The sequence below is a fragment of the Schistocerca cancellata genome, unplaced genomic scaffold (assembly GCF_023864275.1).
Source record: "Schistocerca cancellata isolate TAMUIC-IGC-003103 unplaced genomic scaffold, iqSchCanc2.1 HiC_scaffold_318, whole genome shotgun sequence".
NCBI lineage: Eukaryota > Metazoa > Arthropoda > Insecta > Orthoptera > Acrididae > Schistocerca > Schistocerca cancellata.
Genome location: NW_026046336.1, coordinates 196,890 through 213,705, shown reverse-complemented (window position 1 = coordinate 213,705; position 16,816 = coordinate 196,890). Strand labels below are relative to the sequence as shown.

Sequence of the window (16,816 nt, the reverse complement as noted above, 5' to 3'; positions counted from 1 at the left end):
TGAGCAAAGTCGAGACAAGTCGAGACTCAAGGGGAATCGACGCACACGCTATAGGGTGGCCTGCAGCGAGTAAGATGGGGAAAGAAACATTAATTTAAGGACGCGTGGCAAAAGTACTCATACGCAAAAGTAAAAGCCTGCTGCGGTGGCCGGGAATCGAACCCGGATCAACTGCTTGGAAGGCAACTATGCTGACCATTACACCACCACCGCACGGTTTCCTTCCACGCCTCGCGAGCCGCGCTGTGTCTGCTTCCCGCCTGTCGGCGGCGGCCGAAGGTGGTCGTAGCTGTAGGCGCGTTACGGGGTAGGCGAGCCCATCCAGGCAGCGTCTCTAGGCACATTTCGCGTCCTTTGGCAAGAGTCGTCGCGTGCGTACTCCGCAAGAGTACTCAGACGATCATTTTTAAGCAGTGCGGTGCAGGATTCAGCGTCTGTAGCATTCTCTCGAGAGGATGCGACGGCGCTGGACGGCAGTCCCACTTTCCCCACAGACGTCTGCCGCGGAAAGCACCAGGAAGCTGTGAACTAGCTGAGCATCGGTGGTTCAGTGGTAGAATGCTCGCCTGCCACGCGGGCGGCCCGGGTTCGATTCCCGGCCGATGCATCGTTTTGTTTTTTCTCCGATAGTGGTGCTGCGTGTCTTTCGCACTCGAACTGCGTGAGCCATGAGAATGAACCGCGGGATTCCGTGTGGAAAGAAGCAATCATGCAGCGCGCACGACTGCTCGTTTGGACTCTTGCGTGCTATTGTACATACTGGCGTCGGCCTAGCATCGCAAGTTGCCTGCCGCGCCGGGAATGCACGTGTAGCAACAGAAAAAATGAGCCACGGAGTGCAGACTCTGTACCACTGGTATTCGGTACTTAGCAAGATTCCAGAAGGTGTGGCGATCGCCTGCCTCGGTAGCGCAGTAGGCAGCGCGTAAGTCTCATAATCTTAAGGTCGTGAGTTCGATCCTCACCCGGGGCATTTAATTTACTATCGTTCACAGCTAAGTCGACGGCTCTGGGGTTGCGAAGGAGCGAAACACTTAGTAGTTTGTTATCGACAAGGCTTCAACGACTCAGCGTGAAAATGTTTACTTCCCGTTATTACTAGTTGCAGTTCTTTTGTAAAATTTTCAAGAAAAAAAGTACTAGTAATAAAACTGAATTTCGTATGATATAACATGTAAAGTCACACAATGTATGACCTGCTATATAATGACAGGCAGCAGGTCTTTACTTGCGAAATAAGTAAATAAATATTACTACTTACAGCTTTGCTTTTCCTCCTACCGCTGCAACAACGAGGCCAAAAGCAATGGACTGTGACTTTTGCCATACGTGAGAAGATGCTCGCAAACAGGGAAAGTGCGTGACGGAATGCGAGTGGAGGGGGTATAAACCCGGAGAAGAATGTGCACGTCCGGTGTGGTCTAGTGGCTAGGATACCTGGCTTTCACCCAGGAGGCCCGGGTTCGATTCCCGGTACCGGAATGGAATTTTTTCGGAACAAATGACGACAAGTTTTGACCGTGCGAAATGCTGTTTCACGTCCTCCTCGCATTATAGCTACTGGTTGGTAAACGTCAGCTGACAACAGTCGAGAGAAACGGGCACGCAACGAAATTACTACGAGCAGCGGCATAGAGGGAGAAGAGACGCTGGTCCACTGTTGGATTGCTGCCATAGAAATGTTACATGGCAATACGCAGACCAATTCCCGCGAAGCAATGGGAGAATGTCTGCACCGAGGCCCGTTAGCTCAGTTGGTTAGAGCGTCGTGCTAATAACGCGAAGGTCGTGGGTTCGATCCCCCCACGGGCCACTACGATTTTACTATTTCAAAAAGGCAACGCCGATTTCCCCGCGGAAGTATGGTGACAAAGAAATCGTCACATTGTGTGGCAGCTGATAGGGGACCCGAACGCGACTTGTCGGGACGCGCTAAAACATTTCACTGGTCACAGCACGCTCAACACACAGTTTCTCGTCCGATCACCACAACTGCGCGACGTTGGGCGTTGTCAGTGCTTGGGCGGGTGACCGCCTGCGAATATAGGACACTGTCGACAGTTTCAATTCGTATTTCTCTTTCCTCTTCGGTTTCGGAGCTGCAGCGCTATTCGGTCAAGGGCACTGGCGCCACGTTTTGCCTCTCGGTATGCCAAGTCGCGCCGTGCGGCCACAGTGAAATGAAGGAGCGTGTTGTAAAATTTGCAACAAAGAAAAAAAAATGTACTAGTAATAAAACTGAATTTGTCCGACAGAACATGTAAAATCAGACAATACATGATAACAGGCAGCAGGTATTTACTTGAGGCATAAGTAATGTTGTGCCCGCCTCGCCATACCTCTCTCAGTCGTTTCGCGTGCTTGTCCTTTTGATATAGGCCGATTGGAGAGCGTCAGCTCTCGCGTCAGCTGAGCAAAGTCGAGACAAGTCGAGACTCAAGGGGAATCGACGCACACGCTATAGGGTGGCCTGCAGCGAGTAAGATGGGGAAAGAAACATTAATTTAAGGACGCGTGGCAAAAGTACTCATACGCAAAAGTAAAAGCCTGCTGCGGTGGCCGGGAATCGAACCCGGATCAACTGCTTGGAAGGCAACTATGCTGACCATTACACCACCACCGCACGGTTTCCTTCCACGCCTCGCGAGCCGCGCTGTGTCTGCTTCCCGCCTGTCGGCGGCGGCCGAAGGTGGTCGTAGCTGTAGGCGCGTTACGGGGTAGGCGAGCCCATCCAGGCAGCGTCTCTAGGCACATTTCGCGTCCTTTGGCAAGAGTCGTCGCGTGCGTACTCCGCAAGAGTACTCAGACGATCATTTTTAAGCAGTGCGGTGCAGGATTCAGCGTCTGTAGCATTCTCTCGAGAGGATGCGACGGCGCTGGACGGCAGTCCCACTTTCCCCACAGACGTCTGCCGCGGAAAGCACCAGGAAGCTGTGAACTAGCTGAGCATCGGTGGTTCAGTGGTAGAATGCTCGCCTGCCACGCGGGCGGCCCGGGTTCGATTCCCGGCCGATGCATCGTTTTGTTTTTTCTCCGATAGTGGTGCTGCGTGTCTTTCGCACTCGAACTGCGTGAGCCATGAGAATGAACCGCGGGATTCCGTGTGGAAAGAAGCAATCATGCAGCGCGCACGACTGCTCGTTTGGACTCTTGCGTGCTATTGTACATACTGGCGTCGGCCTAGCATCGCAAGTTGCCTGCCGCGCCGGGAATGCACGTGTAGCAACAGAAAAAATGAGCCACGGAGTGCAGACTCTGTACCACTGGTATTCGGTACTTAGCAAGATTCCAGAAGGTGTGGCGATCGCCTGCCTCGGTAGCGCAGTAGGCAGCGCGTAAGTCTCATAATCTTAAGGTCGTGAGTTCGATCCTCACCCGGGGCATTTAATTTACTATCGTTCACAGCTAAGTCGACGGCTCTGGGGTTGCGAAGGAGCGAAACACTTAGTAGTTTGTTATCGACAAGGCTTCAACGACTCAGCGTGAAAATGTTTACTTCCCGTTATTACTAGTTGCAGTTCTTTTGTAAAATTTTCAAGAAAAAAAGTACTAGTAATAAAACTGAATTTCGTATGATATAACATGTAAAGTCACACAATGTATGACCTGCTATATAATGACAGGCAGCAGGTCTTTACTTGCGAAATAAGTAAATAAATATTACTACTTACAGCTTTGCTTTTCCTCCTACCGCTGCAACAACGAGGCCAAAAGCAATGGACTGTGACTTTTGCCATACGTGAGAAGATGCTCGCAAACAGGGAAAGTGCGTGACGGAATGCGAGTGGAGGGGGTATAAACCCGGAGAAGAATGTGCACGTCCGGTGTGGTCTAGTGGCTAGGATACCTGGCTTTCACCCAGGAGGCCCGGGTTCGATTCCCGGTACCGGAATGGAATTTTTTCGGAACAAATGACGACAAGTTTTGACCGTGCGAAATGCTGTTTCACGTCCTCCTCGCATTATAGCTACTGGTTGGTAAACGTCAGCTGACAACAGTCGAGAGAAACGGGCACGCAACGAAATTACTACGAGCAGCGGCATAGAGGGAGAAGAGACGCTGGTCCACTGTTGGATTGCTGCCATAGAAATGTTACATGGCAATACGCAGACCAATTCCCGCGAAGCAATGGGAGAATGTCTGCACCGAGGCCCGTTAGCTCAGTTGGTTAGAGCGTCGTGCTAATAACGCGAAGGTCGTGGGTTCGATCCCCCCACGGGCCACTACGATTTTACTATTTCAAAAAGGCAACGCCGATTTCCCCGCGGAAGTATGGTGACAAAGAAATCGTCACATTGTGTGGCAGCTGATAGGGGACCCGAACGCGACTTGTCGGGACGCGCTAAAACATTTCACTGGTCACAGCACGCTCAACACACAGTTTCTCGTCCGATCACCACAACTGCGCGACGTTGGGCGTTGTCAGTGCTTGGGCGGGTGACCGCCTGCGAATATAGGACACTGTCGACAGTTTCAATTCGTATTTCTCTTTCCTCTTCGGTTTCGGAGCTGCAGCGCTATTCGGTCAAGGGCACTGGCGCCACGTTTTGCCTCTCGGTATGCCAAGTCGCGCCGTGCGGCCACAGTGAAATGAAGGAGCGTGTTGTAAAATTTGCAACAAAGAAAAAAAAATGTACTAGTAATAAAACTGAATTTGTCCGACAGAACATGTAAAATCAGACAATACATGATAACAGGCAGCAGGTATTTACTTGAGGCATAAGTAATGTTGTGCCCGCCTCGCCATACCTCTCTCAGTCGTTTCGCGTGCTTGTCCTTTTGATATAGGCCGATTGGAGAGCGTCAGCTCTCGCGTCAGCTGAGCAAAGTCGAGACAAGTCGAGACTCAAGGGGAATCGACGCACACGCTATAGGGTGGCCTGCAGCGAGTAAGATGGGGAAAGAAACATTAATTTAAGGACGCGTGGCAAAAGTACTCATACGCAAAAGTAAAAGCCTGCTGCGGTGGCCGGGAATCGAACCCGGATCAACTGCTTGGAAGGCAACTATGCTGACCATTACACCACCACCGCACGGTTTCCTTCCACGCCTCGCGAGCCGCGCTGTGTCTGCTTCCCGCCTGTCGGCGGCGGCCGAAGGTGGTCGTAGCTGTAGGCGCGTTACGGGGTAGGCGAGCCCATCCAGGCAGCGTCTCTAGGCACATTTCGCGTCCTTTGGCAAGAGTCGTCGCGTGCGTACTCCGCAAGAGTACTCAGACGATCATTTTTAAGCAGTGCGGTGCAGGATTCAGCGTCTGTAGCATTCTCTCGAGAGGATGCGACGGCGCTGGACGGCAGTCCCACTTTCCCCACAGACGTCTGCCGCGGAAAGCACCAGGAAGCTGTGAACTAGCTGAGCATCGGTGGTTCAGTGGTAGAATGCTCGCCTGCCACGCGGGCGGCCCGGGTTCGATTCCCGGCCGATGCATCGTTTTGTTTTTTCTCCGATAGTGGTGCTGCGTGTCTTTCGCACTCGAACTGCGTGAGCCATGAGAATGAACCGCGGGATTCCGTGTGGAAAGAAGCAATCATGCAGCGCGCACGACTGCTCGTTTGGACTCTTGCGTGCTATTGTACATACTGGCGTCGGCCTAGCATCGCAAGTTGCCTGCCGCGCCGGGAATGCACGTGTAGCAACAGAAAAAATGAGCCACGGAGTGCAGACTCTGTACCACTGGTATTCGGTACTTAGCAAGATTCCAGAAGGTGTGGCGATCGCCTGCCTCGGTAGCGCAGTAGGCAGCGCGTAAGTCTCATAATCTTAAGGTCGTGAGTTCGATCCTCACCCGGGGCATTTAATTTACTATCGTTCACAGCTAAGTCGACGGCTCTGGGGTTGCGAAGGAGCGAAACACTTAGTAGTTTGTTATCGACAAGGCTTCAACGACTCAGCGTGAAAATGTTTACTTCCCGTTATTACTAGTTGCAGTTCTTTTGTAAAATTTTCAAGAAAAAAAGTACTAGTAATAAAACTGAATTTCGTATGATATAACATGTAAAGTCACACAATGTATGACCTGCTATATAATGACAGGCAGCAGGTCTTTACTTGCGAAATAAGTAAATAAATATTACTACTTACAGCTTTGCTTTTCCTCCTACCGCTGCAACAACGAGGCCAAAAGCAATGGACTGTGACTTTTGCCATACGTGAGAAGATGCTCGCAAACAGGGAAAGTGCGTGACGGAATGCGAGTGGAGGGGGTATAAACCCGGAGAAGAATGTGCACGTCCGGTGTGGTCTAGTGGCTAGGATACCTGGCTTTCACCCAGGAGGCCCGGGTTCGATTCCCGGTACCGGAATGGAATTTTTTCGGAACAAATGACGACAAGTTTTGACCGTGCGAAATGCTGTTTCACGTCCTCCTCGCATTATAGCTACTGGTTGGTAAACGTCAGCTGACAACAGTCGAGAGAAACGGGCACGCAACGAAATTACTACGAGCAGCGGCATAGAGGGAGAAGAGACGCTGGTCCACTGTTGGATTGCTGCCATAGAAATGTTACATGGCAATACGCAGACCAATTCCCGCGAAGCAATGGGAGAATGTCTGCACCGAGGCCCGTTAGCTCAGTTGGTTAGAGCGTCGTGCTAATAACGCGAAGGTCGTGGGTTCGATCCCCCCACGGGCCACTACGATTTTACTATTTCAAAAAGGCAACGCCGATTTCCCCGCGGAAGTATGGTGACAAAGAAATCGTCACATTGTGTGGCAGCTGATAGGGGACCCGAACGCGACTTGTCGGGACGCGCTAAAACATTTCACTGGTCACAGCACGCTCAACACACAGTTTCTCGTCCGATCACCACAACTGCGCGACGTTGGGCGTTGTCAGTGCTTGGGCGGGTGACCGCCTGCGAATATAGGACACTGTCGACAGTTTCAATTCGTATTTCTCTTTCCTCTTCGGTTTCGGAGCTGCAGCGCTATTCGGTCAAGGGCACTGGCGCCACGTTTTGCCTCTCGGTATGCCAAGTCGCGCCGTGCGGCCACAGTGAAATGAAGGAGCGTGTTGTAAAATTTGCAACAAAGAAAAAAAAATGTACTAGTAATAAAACTGAATTTGTCCGACAGAACATGTAAAATCAGACAATACATGATAACAGGCAGCAGGTATTTACTTGAGGCATAAGTAATGTTGTGCCCGCCTCGCCATACCTCTCTCAGTCGTTTCGCGTGCTTGTCCTTTTGATATAGGCCGATTGGAGAGCGTCAGCTCTCGCGTCAGCTGAGCAAAGTCGAGACAAGTCGAGACTCAAGGGGAATCGACGCACACGCTATAGGGTGGCCTGCAGCGAGTAAGATGGGGAAAGAAACATTAATTTAAGGACGCGTGGCAAAAGTACTCATACGCAAAAGTAAAAGCCTGCTGCGGTGGCCGGGAATCGAACCCGGATCAACTGCTTGGAAGGCAACTATGCTGACCATTACACCACCACCGCACGGTTTCCTTCCACGCCTCGCGAGCCGCGCTGTGTCTGCTTCCCGCCTGTCGGCGGCGGCCGAAGGTGGTCGTAGCTGTAGGCGCGTTACGGGGTAGGCGAGCCCATCCAGGCAGCGTCTCTAGGCACATTTCGCGTCCTTTGGCAAGAGTCGTCGCGTGCGTACTCCGCAAGAGTACTCAGACGATCATTTTTAAGCAGTGCGGTGCAGGATTCAGCGTCTGTAGCATTCTCTCGAGAGGATGCGACGGCGCTGGACGGCAGTCCCACTTTCCCCACAGACGTCTGCCGCGGAAAGCACCAGGAAGCTGTGAACTAGCTGAGCATCGGTGGTTCAGTGGTAGAATGCTCGCCTGCCACGCGGGCGGCCCGGGTTCGATTCCCGGCCGATGCATCGTTTTGTTTTTTCTCCGATAGTGGTGCTGCGTGTCTTTCGCACTCGAACTGCGTGAGCCATGAGAATGAACCGCGGGATTCCGTGTGGAAAGAAGCAATCATGCAGCGCGCACGACTGCTCGTTTGGACTCTTGCGTGCTATTGTACATACTGGCGTCGGCCTAGCATCGCAAGTTGCCTGCCGCGCCGGGAATGCACGTGTAGCAACAGAAAAAATGAGCCACGGAGTGCAGACTCTGTACCACTGGTATTCGGTACTTAGCAAGATTCCAGAAGGTGTGGCGATCGCCTGCCTCGGTAGCGCAGTAGGCAGCGCGTAAGTCTCATAATCTTAAGGTCGTGAGTTCGATCCTCACCCGGGGCATTTAATTTACTATCGTTCACAGCTAAGTCGACGGCTCTGGGGTTGCGAAGGAGCGAAACACTTAGTAGTTTGTTATCGACAAGGCTTCAACGACTCAGCGTGAAAATGTTTACTTCCCGTTATTACTAGTTGCAGTTCTTTTGTAAAATTTTCAAGAAAAAAAGTACTAGTAATAAAACTGAATTTCGTATGATATAACATGTAAAGTCACACAATGTATGACCTGCTATATAATGACAGGCAGCAGGTCTTTACTTGCGAAATAAGTAAATAAATATTACTACTTACAGCTTTGCTTTTCCTCCTACCGCTGCAACAACGAGGCCAAAAGCAATGGACTGTGACTTTTGCCATACGTGAGAAGATGCTCGCAAACAGGGAAAGTGCGTGACGGAATGCGAGTGGAGGGGGTATAAACCCGGAGAAGAATGTGCACGTCCGGTGTGGTCTAGTGGCTAGGATACCTGGCTTTCACCCAGGAGGCCCGGGTTCGATTCCCGGTACCGGAATGGAATTTTTTCGGAACAAATGACGACAAGTTTTGACCGTGCGAAATGCTGTTTCACGTCCTCCTCGCATTATAGCTACTGGTTGGTAAACGTCAGCTGACAACAGTCGAGAGAAACGGGCACGCAACGAAATTACTACGAGCAGCGGCATAGAGGGAGAAGAGACGCTGGTCCACTGTTGGATTGCTGCCATAGAAATGTTACATGGCAATACGCAGACCAATTCCCGCGAAGCAATGGGAGAATGTCTGCACCGAGGCCCGTTAGCTCAGTTGGTTAGAGCGTCGTGCTAATAACGCGAAGGTCGTGGGTTCGATCCCCCCACGGGCCACTACGATTTTACTATTTCAAAAAGGCAACGCCGATTTCCCCGCGGAAGTATGGTGACAAAGAAATCGTCACATTGTGTGGCAGCTGATAGGGGACCCGAACGCGACTTGTCGGGACGCGCTAAAACATTTCACTGGTCACAGCACGCTCAACACACAGTTTCTCGTCCGATCACCACAACTGCGCGACGTTGGGCGTTGTCAGTGCTTGGGCGGGTGACCGCCTGCGAATATAGGACACTGTCGACAGTTTCAATTCGTATTTCTCTTTCCTCTTCGGTTTCGGAGCTGCAGCGCTATTCGGTCAAGGGCACTGGCGCCACGTTTTGCCTCTCGGTATGCCAAGTCGCGCCGTGCGGCCACAGTGAAATGAAGGAGCGTGTTGTAAAATTTGCAACAAAGAAAAAAAAATGTACTAGTAATAAAACTGAATTTGTCCGACAGAACATGTAAAATCAGACAATACATGATAACAGGCAGCAGGTATTTACTTGAGGCATAAGTAATGTTGTGCCCGCCTCGCCATACCTCTCTCAGTCGTTTCGCGTGCTTGTCCTTTTGATATAGGCCGATTGGAGAGCGTCAGCTCTCGCGTCAGCTGAGCAAAGTCGAGACAAGTCGAGACTCAAGGGGAATCGACGCACACGCTATAGGGTGGCCTGCAGCGAGTAAGATGGGGAAAGAAACATTAATTTAAGGACGCGTGGCAAAAGTACTCATACGCAAAAGTAAAAGCCTGCTGCGGTGGCCGGGAATCGAACCCGGATCAACTGCTTGGAAGGCAACTATGCTGACCATTACACCACCACCGCACGGTTTCCTTCCACGCCTCGCGAGCCGCGCTGTGTCTGCTTCCCGCCTGTCGGCGGCGGCCGAAGGTGGTCGTAGCTGTAGGCGCGTTACGGGGTAGGCGAGCCCATCCAGGCAGCGTCTCTAGGCACATTTCGCGTCCTTTGGCAAGAGTCGTCGCGTGCGTACTCCGCAAGAGTACTCAGACGATCATTTTTAAGCAGTGCGGTGCAGGATTCAGCGTCTGTAGCATTCTCTCGAGAGGATGCGACGGCGCTGGACGGCAGTCCCACTTTCCCCACAGACGTCTGCCGCGGAAAGCACCAGGAAGCTGTGAACTAGCTGAGCATCGGTGGTTCAGTGGTAGAATGCTCGCCTGCCACGCGGGCGGCCCGGGTTCGATTCCCGGCCGATGCATCGTTTTGTTTTTTCTCCGATAGTGGTGCTGCGTGTCTTTCGCACTCGAACTGCGTGAGCCATGAGAATGAACCGCGGGATTCCGTGTGGAAAGAAGCAATCATGCAGCGCGCACGACTGCTCGTTTGGACTCTTGCGTGCTATTGTACATACTGGCGTCGGCCTAGCATCGCAAGTTGCCTGCCGCGCCGGGAATGCACGTGTAGCAACAGAAAAAATGAGCCACGGAGTGCAGACTCTGTACCACTGGTATTCGGTACTTAGCAAGATTCCAGAAGGTGTGGCGATCGCCTGCCTCGGTAGCGCAGTAGGCAGCGCGTAAGTCTCATAATCTTAAGGTCGTGAGTTCGATCCTCACCCGGGGCATTTAATTTACTATCGTTCACAGCTAAGTCGACGGCTCTGGGGTTGCGAAGGAGCGAAACACTTAGTAGTTTGTTATCGACAAGGCTTCAACGACTCAGCGTGAAAATGTTTACTTCCCGTTATTACTAGTTGCAGTTCTTTTGTAAAATTTTCAAGAAAAAAAGTACTAGTAATAAAACTGAATTTCGTATGATATAACATGTAAAGTCACACAATGTATGACCTGCTATATAATGACAGGCAGCAGGTCTTTACTTGCGAAATAAGTAAATAAATATTACTACTTACAGCTTTGCTTTTCCTCCTACCGCTGCAACAACGAGGCCAAAAGCAATGGACTGTGACTTTTGCCATACGTGAGAAGATGCTCGCAAACAGGGAAAGTGCGTGACGGAATGCGAGTGGAGGGGGTATAAACCCGGAGAAGAATGTGCACGTCCGGTGTGGTCTAGTGGCTAGGATACCTGGCTTTCACCCAGGAGGCCCGGGTTCGATTCCCGGTACCGGAATGGAATTTTTTCGGAACAAATGACGACAAGTTTTGACCGTGCGAAATGCTGTTTCACGTCCTCCTCGCATTATAGCTACTGGTTGGTAAACGTCAGCTGACAACAGTCGAGAGAAACGGGCACGCAACGAAATTACTACGAGCAGCGGCATAGAGGGAGAAGAGACGCTGGTCCACTGTTGGATTGCTGCCATAGAAATGTTACATGGCAATACGCAGACCAATTCCCGCGAAGCAATGGGAGAATGTCTGCACCGAGGCCCGTTAGCTCAGTTGGTTAGAGCGTCGTGCTAATAACGCGAAGGTCGTGGGTTCGATCCCCCCACGGGCCACTACGATTTTACTATTTCAAAAAGGCAACGCCGATTTCCCCGCGGAAGTATGGTGACAAAGAAATCGTCACATTGTGTGGCAGCTGATAGGGGACCCGAACGCGACTTGTCGGGACGCGCTAAAACATTTCACTGGTCACAGCACGCTCAACACACAGTTTCTCGTCCGATCACCACAACTGCGCGACGTTGGGCGTTGTCAGTGCTTGGGCGGGTGACCGCCTGCGAATATAGGACACTGTCGACAGTTTCAATTCGTATTTCTCTTTCCTCTTCGGTTTCGGAGCTGCAGCGCTATTCGGTCAAGGGCACTGGCGCCACGTTTTGCCTCTCGGTATGCCAAGTCGCGCCGTGCGGCCACAGTGAAATGAAGGAGCGTGTTGTAAAATTTGCAACAAAGAAAAAAAAATGTACTAGTAATAAAACTGAATTTGTCCGACAGAACATGTAAAATCAGACAATACATGATAACAGGCAGCAGGTATTTACTTGAGGCATAAGTAATGTTGTGCCCGCCTCGCCATACCTCTCTCAGTCGTTTCGCGTGCTTGTCCTTTTGATATAGGCCGATTGGAGAGCGTCAGCTCTCGCGTCAGCTGAGCAAAGTCGAGACAAGTCGAGACTCAAGGGGAATCGACGCACACGCTATAGGGTGGCCTGCAGCGAGTAAGATGGGGAAAGAAACATTAATTTAAGGACGCGTGGCAAAAGTACTCATACGCAAAAGTAAAAGCCTGCTGCGGTGGCCGGGAATCGAACCCGGATCAACTGCTTGGAAGGCAACTATGCTGACCATTACACCACCACCGCACGGTTTCCTTCCACGCCTCGCGAGCCGCGCTGTGTCTGCTTCCCGCCTGTCGGCGGCGGCCGAAGGTGGTCGTAGCTGTAGGCGCGTTACGGGGTAGGCGAGCCCATCCAGGCAGCGTCTCTAGGCACATTTCGCGTCCTTTGGCAAGAGTCGTCGCGTGCGTACTCCGCAAGAGTACTCAGACGATCATTTTTAAGCAGTGCGGTGCAGGATTCAGCGTCTGTAGCATTCTCTCGAGAGGATGCGACGGCGCTGGACGGCAGTCCCACTTTCCCCACAGACGTCTGCCGCGGAAAGCACCAGGAAGCTGTGAACTAGCTGAGCATCGGTGGTTCAGTGGTAGAATGCTCGCCTGCCACGCGGGCGGCCCGGGTTCGATTCCCGGCCGATGCATCGTTTTGTTTTTTCTCCGATAGTGGTGCTGCGTGTCTTTCGCACTCGAACTGCGTGAGCCATGAGAATGAACCGCGGGATTCCGTGTGGAAAGAAGCAATCATGCAGCGCGCACGACTGCTCGTTTGGACTCTTGCGTGCTATTGTACATACTGGCGTCGGCCTAGCATCGCAAGTTGCCTGCCGCGCCGGGAATGCACGTGTAGCAACAGAAAAAATGAGCCACGGAGTGCAGACTCTGTACCACTGGTATTCGGTACTTAGCAAGATTCCAGAAGGTGTGGCGATCGCCTGCCTCGGTAGCGCAGTAGGCAGCGCGTAAGTCTCATAATCTTAAGGTCGTGAGTTCGATCCTCACCCGGGGCATTTAATTTACTATCGTTCACAGCTAAGTCGACGGCTCTGGGGTTGCGAAGGAGCGAAACACTTAGTAGTTTGTTATCGACAAGGCTTCAACGACTCAGCGTGAAAATGTTTACTTCCCGTTATTACTAGTTGCAGTTCTTTTGTAAAATTTTCAAGAAAAAAAGTACTAGTAATAAAACTGAATTTCGTATGATATAACATGTAAAGTCACACAATGTATGACCTGCTATATAATGACAGGCAGCAGGTCTTTACTTGCGAAATAAGTAAATAAATATTACTACTTACAGCTTTGCTTTTCCTCCTACCGCTGCAACAACGAGGCCAAAAGCAATGGACTGTGACTTTTGCCATACGTGAGAAGATGCTCGCAAACAGGGAAAGTGCGTGACGGAATGCGAGTGGAGGGGGTATAAACCCGGAGAAGAATGTGCACGTCCGGTGTGGTCTAGTGGCTAGGATACCTGGCTTTCACCCAGGAGGCCCGGGTTCGATTCCCGGTACCGGAATGGAATTTTTTCGGAACAAATGACGACAAGTTTTGACCGTGCGAAATGCTGTTTCACGTCCTCCTCGCATTATAGCTACTGGTTGGTAAACGTCAGCTGACAACAGTCGAGAGAAACGGGCACGCAACGAAATTACTACGAGCAGCGGCATAGAGGGAGAAGAGACGCTGGTCCACTGTTGGATTGCTGCCATAGAAATGTTACATGGCAATACGCAGACCAATTCCCGCGAAGCAATGGGAGAATGTCTGCACCGAGGCCCGTTAGCTCAGTTGGTTAGAGCGTCGTGCTAATAACGCGAAGGTCGTGGGTTCGATCCCCCCACGGGCCACTACGATTTTACTATTTCAAAAAGGCAACGCCGATTTCCCCGCGGAAGTATGGTGACAAAGAAATCGTCACATTGTGTGGCAGCTGATAGGGGACCCGAACGCGACTTGTCGGGACGCGCTAAAACATTTCACTGGTCACAGCACGCTCAACACACAGTTTCTCGTCCGATCACCACAACTGCGCGACGTTGGGCGTTGTCAGTGCTTGGGCGGGTGACCGCCTGCGAATATAGGACACTGTCGACAGTTTCAATTCGTATTTCTCTTTCCTCTTCGGTTTCGGAGCTGCAGCGCTATTCGGTCAAGGGCACTGGCGCCACGTTTTGCCTCTCGGTATGCCAAGTCGCGCCGTGCGGCCACAGTGAAATGAAGGAGCGTGTTGTAAAATTTGCAACAAAGAAAAAAAAATGTACTAGTAATAAAACTGAATTTGTCCGACAGAACATGTAAAATCAGACAATACATGATAACAGGCAGCAGGTATTTACTTGAGGCATAAGTAATGTTGTGCCCGCCTCGCCATACCTCTCTCAGTCGTTTCGCGTGCTTGTCCTTTTGATATAGGCCGATTGGAGAGCGTCAGCTCTCGCGTCAGCTGAGCAAAGTCGAGACAAGTCGAGACTCAAGGGGAATCGACGCACACGCTATAGGGTGGCCTGCAGCGAGTAAGATGGGGAAAGAAACATTAATTTAAGGACGCGTGGCAAAAGTACTCATACGCAAAAGTAAAAGCCTGCTGCGGTGGCCGGGAATCGAACCCGGATCAACTGCTTGGAAGGCAACTATGCTGACCATTACACCACCACCGCACGGTTTCCTTCCACGCCTCGCGAGCCGCGCTGTGTCTGCTTCCCGCCTGTCGGCGGCGGCCGAAGGTGGTCGTAGCTGTAGGCGCGTTACGGGGTAGGCGAGCCCATCCAGGCAGCGTCTCTAGGCACATTTCGCGTCCTTTGGCAAGAGTCGTCGCGTGCGTACTCCGCAAGAGTACTCAGACGATCATTTTTAAGCAGTGCGGTGCAGGATTCAGCGTCTGTAGCATTCTCTCGAGAGGATGCGACGGCGCTGGACGGCAGTCCCACTTTCCCCACAGACGTCTGCCGCGGAAAGCACCAGGAAGCTGTGAACTAGCTGAGCATCGGTGGTTCAGTGGTAGAATGCTCGCCTGCCACGCGGGCGGCCCGGGTTCGATTCCCGGCCGATGCATCGTTTTGTTTTTTCTCCGATAGTGGTGCTGCGTGTCTTTCGCACTCGAACTGCGTGAGCCATGAGAATGAACCGCGGGATTCCGTGTGGAAAGAAGCAATCATGCAGCGCGCACGACTGCTCGTTTGGACTCTTGCGTGCTATTGTACATACTGGCGTCGGCCTAGCATCGCAAGTTGCCTGCCGCGCCGGGAATGCACGTGTAGCAACAGAAAAAATGAGCCACGGAGTGCAGACTCTGTACCACTGGTATTCGGTACTTAGCAAGATTCCAGAAGGTGTGGCGATCGCCTGCCTCGGTAGCGCAGTAGGCAGCGCGTAAGTCTCATAATCTTAAGGTCGTGAGTTCGATCCTCACCCGGGGCATTTAATTTACTATCGTTCACAGCTAAGTCGACGGCTCTGGGGTTGCGAAGGAGCGAAACACTTAGTAGTTTGTTATCGACAAGGCTTCAACGACTCAGCGTGAAAATGTTTACTTCCCGTTATTACTAGTTGCAGTTCTTTTGTAAAATTTTCAAGAAAAAAAGTACTAGTAATAAAACTGAATTTCGTATGATATAACATGTAAAGTCACACAATGTATGACCTGCTATATAATGACAGGCAGCAGGTCTTTACTTGCGAAATAAGTAAATAAATATTACTACTTACAGCTTTGCTTTTCCTCCTACCGCTGCAACAACGAGGCCAAAAGCAATGGACTGTGACTTTTGCCATACGTGAGAAGATGCTCGCAAACAGGGAAAGTGCGTGACGGAATGCGAGTGGAGGGGGTATAAACCCGGAGAAGAATGTGCACGTCCGGTGTGGTCTAGTGGCTAGGATACCTGGCTTTCACCCAGGAGGCCCGGGTTCGATTCCCGGTACCGGAATGGAATTTTTTCGGAACAAATGACGACAAGTTTTGACCGTGCGAAATGCTGTTTCACGTCCTCCTCGCATTATAGCTACTGGTTGGTAAACGTCAGCTGACAACAGTCGAGAGAAACGGGCACGCAACGAAATTACTACGAGCAGCGGCATAGAGGGAGAAGAGACGCTGGTCCACTGTTGGATTGCTGCCATAGAAATGTTACATGGCAATACGCAGACCAATTCCCGCGAAGCAATGGGAGAATGTCTGCACCGAGGCCCGTTAGCTCAGTTGGTTAGAGCGTCGTGCTAATAACGCGAAGGTCGTGGGTTCGATCCCCCCACGGGCCACTACGATTTTACTATTTCAAAAAGGCAACGCCGATTTCCCCGCGGAAGTATGGTGACAAAGAAATCGTCACATTGTGTGGCAGCTGATAGGGGACCCGAACGCGACTTGTCGGGACGCGCTAAAACATTTCACTGGTCACAGCACGCTCAACACACAGTTTCTCGTCCGATCACCACAACTGCGCGACGTTGGGCGTTGTCAGTGCTTGGGCGGGTGACCGCCTGCGAATATAGGACACTGTCGACAGTTTCAATTCGTATTTCTCTTTCCTCTTCGGTTTCGGAGCTGCAGCGCTATTCGGTCAAGGGCACTGGCGCCACGTTTTGCCTCTCGGTATGCCAAGTCGCGCCGTGCGGCCACAGTGAAATGAAGGAGCGTGTTGTAAAATTTGCAACAAAGAAAAAAAAATGTACTAGTAATAAAACTGAATTTGTCCGACAGAACATGTAAAATCAGACAATACATGATAACAGGCAGCAGGTATTTACTTGAGGCATAAGTAATGTTGTGCCCGCCTCGCCATACCTCTCTCAGTCGTTTCG

The 16,816-nt window shown here is 51.4% G+C and overlaps 35 non-coding genes across 35 annotated transcripts; 28 read left to right on the top strand and 7 right to left on the bottom strand.

Annotated features, from left to right (window-relative positions):
- Positions 1–141: 141 nt before the first annotated feature.
- On the bottom strand, positions 142–213 carry Trnag-ucc (transfer RNA glycine (anticodon UCC)). The gene has a single exon. It is a non-coding gene; the product is annotated as a tRNA-Gly (tRNA).
- Positions 214–536: 323 nt separating this feature from the next.
- Positions 537–607, top strand: Trnag-gcc (transfer RNA glycine (anticodon GCC)). Its single transcript has one exon. It is a non-coding gene; the product is annotated as a tRNA-Gly (tRNA).
- Positions 608–900: 293 nt separating this feature from the next.
- On the top strand, positions 901–973 carry Trnam-cau (transfer RNA methionine (anticodon CAU)). Its single transcript has one exon. It is a non-coding gene; the product is annotated as a tRNA-Met (tRNA).
- A 437-nt stretch (positions 974–1,410) lies between these two features.
- On the top strand, positions 1,411–1,482 carry Trnae-uuc (transfer RNA glutamic acid (anticodon UUC)). Its single transcript has one exon. It is a non-coding gene; the product is annotated as a tRNA-Glu (tRNA).
- A 257-nt stretch (positions 1,483–1,739) lies between these two features.
- On the top strand, positions 1,740–1,813 carry Trnai-aau (transfer RNA isoleucine (anticodon AAU)). Its single transcript has one exon. It is a non-coding gene; the product is annotated as a tRNA-Ile (tRNA).
- A 738-nt stretch (positions 1,814–2,551) lies between these two features.
- Positions 2,552–2,623, bottom strand: Trnag-ucc (transfer RNA glycine (anticodon UCC)). Its single transcript has one exon. It is a non-coding gene; the product is annotated as a tRNA-Gly (tRNA).
- A 323-nt stretch (positions 2,624–2,946) lies between these two features.
- On the top strand, positions 2,947–3,017 carry Trnag-gcc (transfer RNA glycine (anticodon GCC)). Its single transcript has one exon. It is a non-coding gene; the product is annotated as a tRNA-Gly (tRNA).
- A 293-nt stretch (positions 3,018–3,310) lies between these two features.
- On the top strand, positions 3,311–3,383 carry Trnam-cau (transfer RNA methionine (anticodon CAU)). The gene has a single exon. It is a non-coding gene; the product is annotated as a tRNA-Met (tRNA).
- Positions 3,384–3,820: 437 nt separating this feature from the next.
- On the top strand, positions 3,821–3,892 carry Trnae-uuc (transfer RNA glutamic acid (anticodon UUC)). The gene has a single exon. It is a non-coding gene; the product is annotated as a tRNA-Glu (tRNA).
- A 257-nt stretch (positions 3,893–4,149) lies between these two features.
- On the top strand, positions 4,150–4,223 carry Trnai-aau (transfer RNA isoleucine (anticodon AAU)). The gene has a single exon. It is a non-coding gene; the product is annotated as a tRNA-Ile (tRNA).
- A 738-nt stretch (positions 4,224–4,961) lies between these two features.
- Trnag-ucc (transfer RNA glycine (anticodon UCC)) lies at positions 4,962–5,033 on the bottom strand. Its single transcript has one exon. It is a non-coding gene; the product is annotated as a tRNA-Gly (tRNA).
- A 323-nt stretch (positions 5,034–5,356) lies between these two features.
- Positions 5,357–5,427, top strand: Trnag-gcc (transfer RNA glycine (anticodon GCC)). Its single transcript has one exon. It is a non-coding gene; the product is annotated as a tRNA-Gly (tRNA).
- Positions 5,428–5,720: 293 nt separating this feature from the next.
- Positions 5,721–5,793, top strand: Trnam-cau (transfer RNA methionine (anticodon CAU)). The gene has a single exon. It is a non-coding gene; the product is annotated as a tRNA-Met (tRNA).
- Positions 5,794–6,230: 437 nt separating this feature from the next.
- On the top strand, positions 6,231–6,302 carry Trnae-uuc (transfer RNA glutamic acid (anticodon UUC)). The gene has a single exon. It is a non-coding gene; the product is annotated as a tRNA-Glu (tRNA).
- Positions 6,303–6,559: 257 nt separating this feature from the next.
- Trnai-aau (transfer RNA isoleucine (anticodon AAU)) lies at positions 6,560–6,633 on the top strand. The gene has a single exon. It is a non-coding gene; the product is annotated as a tRNA-Ile (tRNA).
- A 738-nt stretch (positions 6,634–7,371) lies between these two features.
- Positions 7,372–7,443, bottom strand: Trnag-ucc (transfer RNA glycine (anticodon UCC)). Its single transcript has one exon. It is a non-coding gene; the product is annotated as a tRNA-Gly (tRNA).
- Positions 7,444–7,766: 323 nt separating this feature from the next.
- Positions 7,767–7,837, top strand: Trnag-gcc (transfer RNA glycine (anticodon GCC)). The gene has a single exon. It is a non-coding gene; the product is annotated as a tRNA-Gly (tRNA).
- Positions 7,838–8,130: 293 nt separating this feature from the next.
- Trnam-cau (transfer RNA methionine (anticodon CAU)) lies at positions 8,131–8,203 on the top strand. The gene has a single exon. It is a non-coding gene; the product is annotated as a tRNA-Met (tRNA).
- A 437-nt stretch (positions 8,204–8,640) lies between these two features.
- On the top strand, positions 8,641–8,712 carry Trnae-uuc (transfer RNA glutamic acid (anticodon UUC)). The gene has a single exon. It is a non-coding gene; the product is annotated as a tRNA-Glu (tRNA).
- A 257-nt stretch (positions 8,713–8,969) lies between these two features.
- Positions 8,970–9,043, top strand: Trnai-aau (transfer RNA isoleucine (anticodon AAU)). Its single transcript has one exon. It is a non-coding gene; the product is annotated as a tRNA-Ile (tRNA).
- Positions 9,044–9,781: 738 nt separating this feature from the next.
- Trnag-ucc (transfer RNA glycine (anticodon UCC)) lies at positions 9,782–9,853 on the bottom strand. Its single transcript has one exon. It is a non-coding gene; the product is annotated as a tRNA-Gly (tRNA).
- A 323-nt stretch (positions 9,854–10,176) lies between these two features.
- Trnag-gcc (transfer RNA glycine (anticodon GCC)) lies at positions 10,177–10,247 on the top strand. Its single transcript has one exon. It is a non-coding gene; the product is annotated as a tRNA-Gly (tRNA).
- Positions 10,248–10,540: 293 nt separating this feature from the next.
- Positions 10,541–10,613, top strand: Trnam-cau (transfer RNA methionine (anticodon CAU)). Its single transcript has one exon. It is a non-coding gene; the product is annotated as a tRNA-Met (tRNA).
- A 437-nt stretch (positions 10,614–11,050) lies between these two features.
- Trnae-uuc (transfer RNA glutamic acid (anticodon UUC)) lies at positions 11,051–11,122 on the top strand. The gene has a single exon. It is a non-coding gene; the product is annotated as a tRNA-Glu (tRNA).
- A 257-nt stretch (positions 11,123–11,379) lies between these two features.
- Trnai-aau (transfer RNA isoleucine (anticodon AAU)) lies at positions 11,380–11,453 on the top strand. Its single transcript has one exon. It is a non-coding gene; the product is annotated as a tRNA-Ile (tRNA).
- Positions 11,454–12,191: 738 nt separating this feature from the next.
- Trnag-ucc (transfer RNA glycine (anticodon UCC)) lies at positions 12,192–12,263 on the bottom strand. Its single transcript has one exon. It is a non-coding gene; the product is annotated as a tRNA-Gly (tRNA).
- A 323-nt stretch (positions 12,264–12,586) lies between these two features.
- Trnag-gcc (transfer RNA glycine (anticodon GCC)) lies at positions 12,587–12,657 on the top strand. Its single transcript has one exon. It is a non-coding gene; the product is annotated as a tRNA-Gly (tRNA).
- A 293-nt stretch (positions 12,658–12,950) lies between these two features.
- On the top strand, positions 12,951–13,023 carry Trnam-cau (transfer RNA methionine (anticodon CAU)). Its single transcript has one exon. It is a non-coding gene; the product is annotated as a tRNA-Met (tRNA).
- Positions 13,024–13,460: 437 nt separating this feature from the next.
- Positions 13,461–13,532, top strand: Trnae-uuc (transfer RNA glutamic acid (anticodon UUC)). Its single transcript has one exon. It is a non-coding gene; the product is annotated as a tRNA-Glu (tRNA).
- A 257-nt stretch (positions 13,533–13,789) lies between these two features.
- On the top strand, positions 13,790–13,863 carry Trnai-aau (transfer RNA isoleucine (anticodon AAU)). The gene has a single exon. It is a non-coding gene; the product is annotated as a tRNA-Ile (tRNA).
- Positions 13,864–14,601: 738 nt separating this feature from the next.
- Trnag-ucc (transfer RNA glycine (anticodon UCC)) lies at positions 14,602–14,673 on the bottom strand. Its single transcript has one exon. It is a non-coding gene; the product is annotated as a tRNA-Gly (tRNA).
- A 323-nt stretch (positions 14,674–14,996) lies between these two features.
- Positions 14,997–15,067, top strand: Trnag-gcc (transfer RNA glycine (anticodon GCC)). The gene has a single exon. It is a non-coding gene; the product is annotated as a tRNA-Gly (tRNA).
- Positions 15,068–15,360: 293 nt separating this feature from the next.
- Trnam-cau (transfer RNA methionine (anticodon CAU)) lies at positions 15,361–15,433 on the top strand. Its single transcript has one exon. It is a non-coding gene; the product is annotated as a tRNA-Met (tRNA).
- A 437-nt stretch (positions 15,434–15,870) lies between these two features.
- Trnae-uuc (transfer RNA glutamic acid (anticodon UUC)) lies at positions 15,871–15,942 on the top strand. The gene has a single exon. It is a non-coding gene; the product is annotated as a tRNA-Glu (tRNA).
- Positions 15,943–16,199: 257 nt separating this feature from the next.
- On the top strand, positions 16,200–16,273 carry Trnai-aau (transfer RNA isoleucine (anticodon AAU)). The gene has a single exon. It is a non-coding gene; the product is annotated as a tRNA-Ile (tRNA).
- Positions 16,274–16,816: the final 543 nt, after the last annotated feature.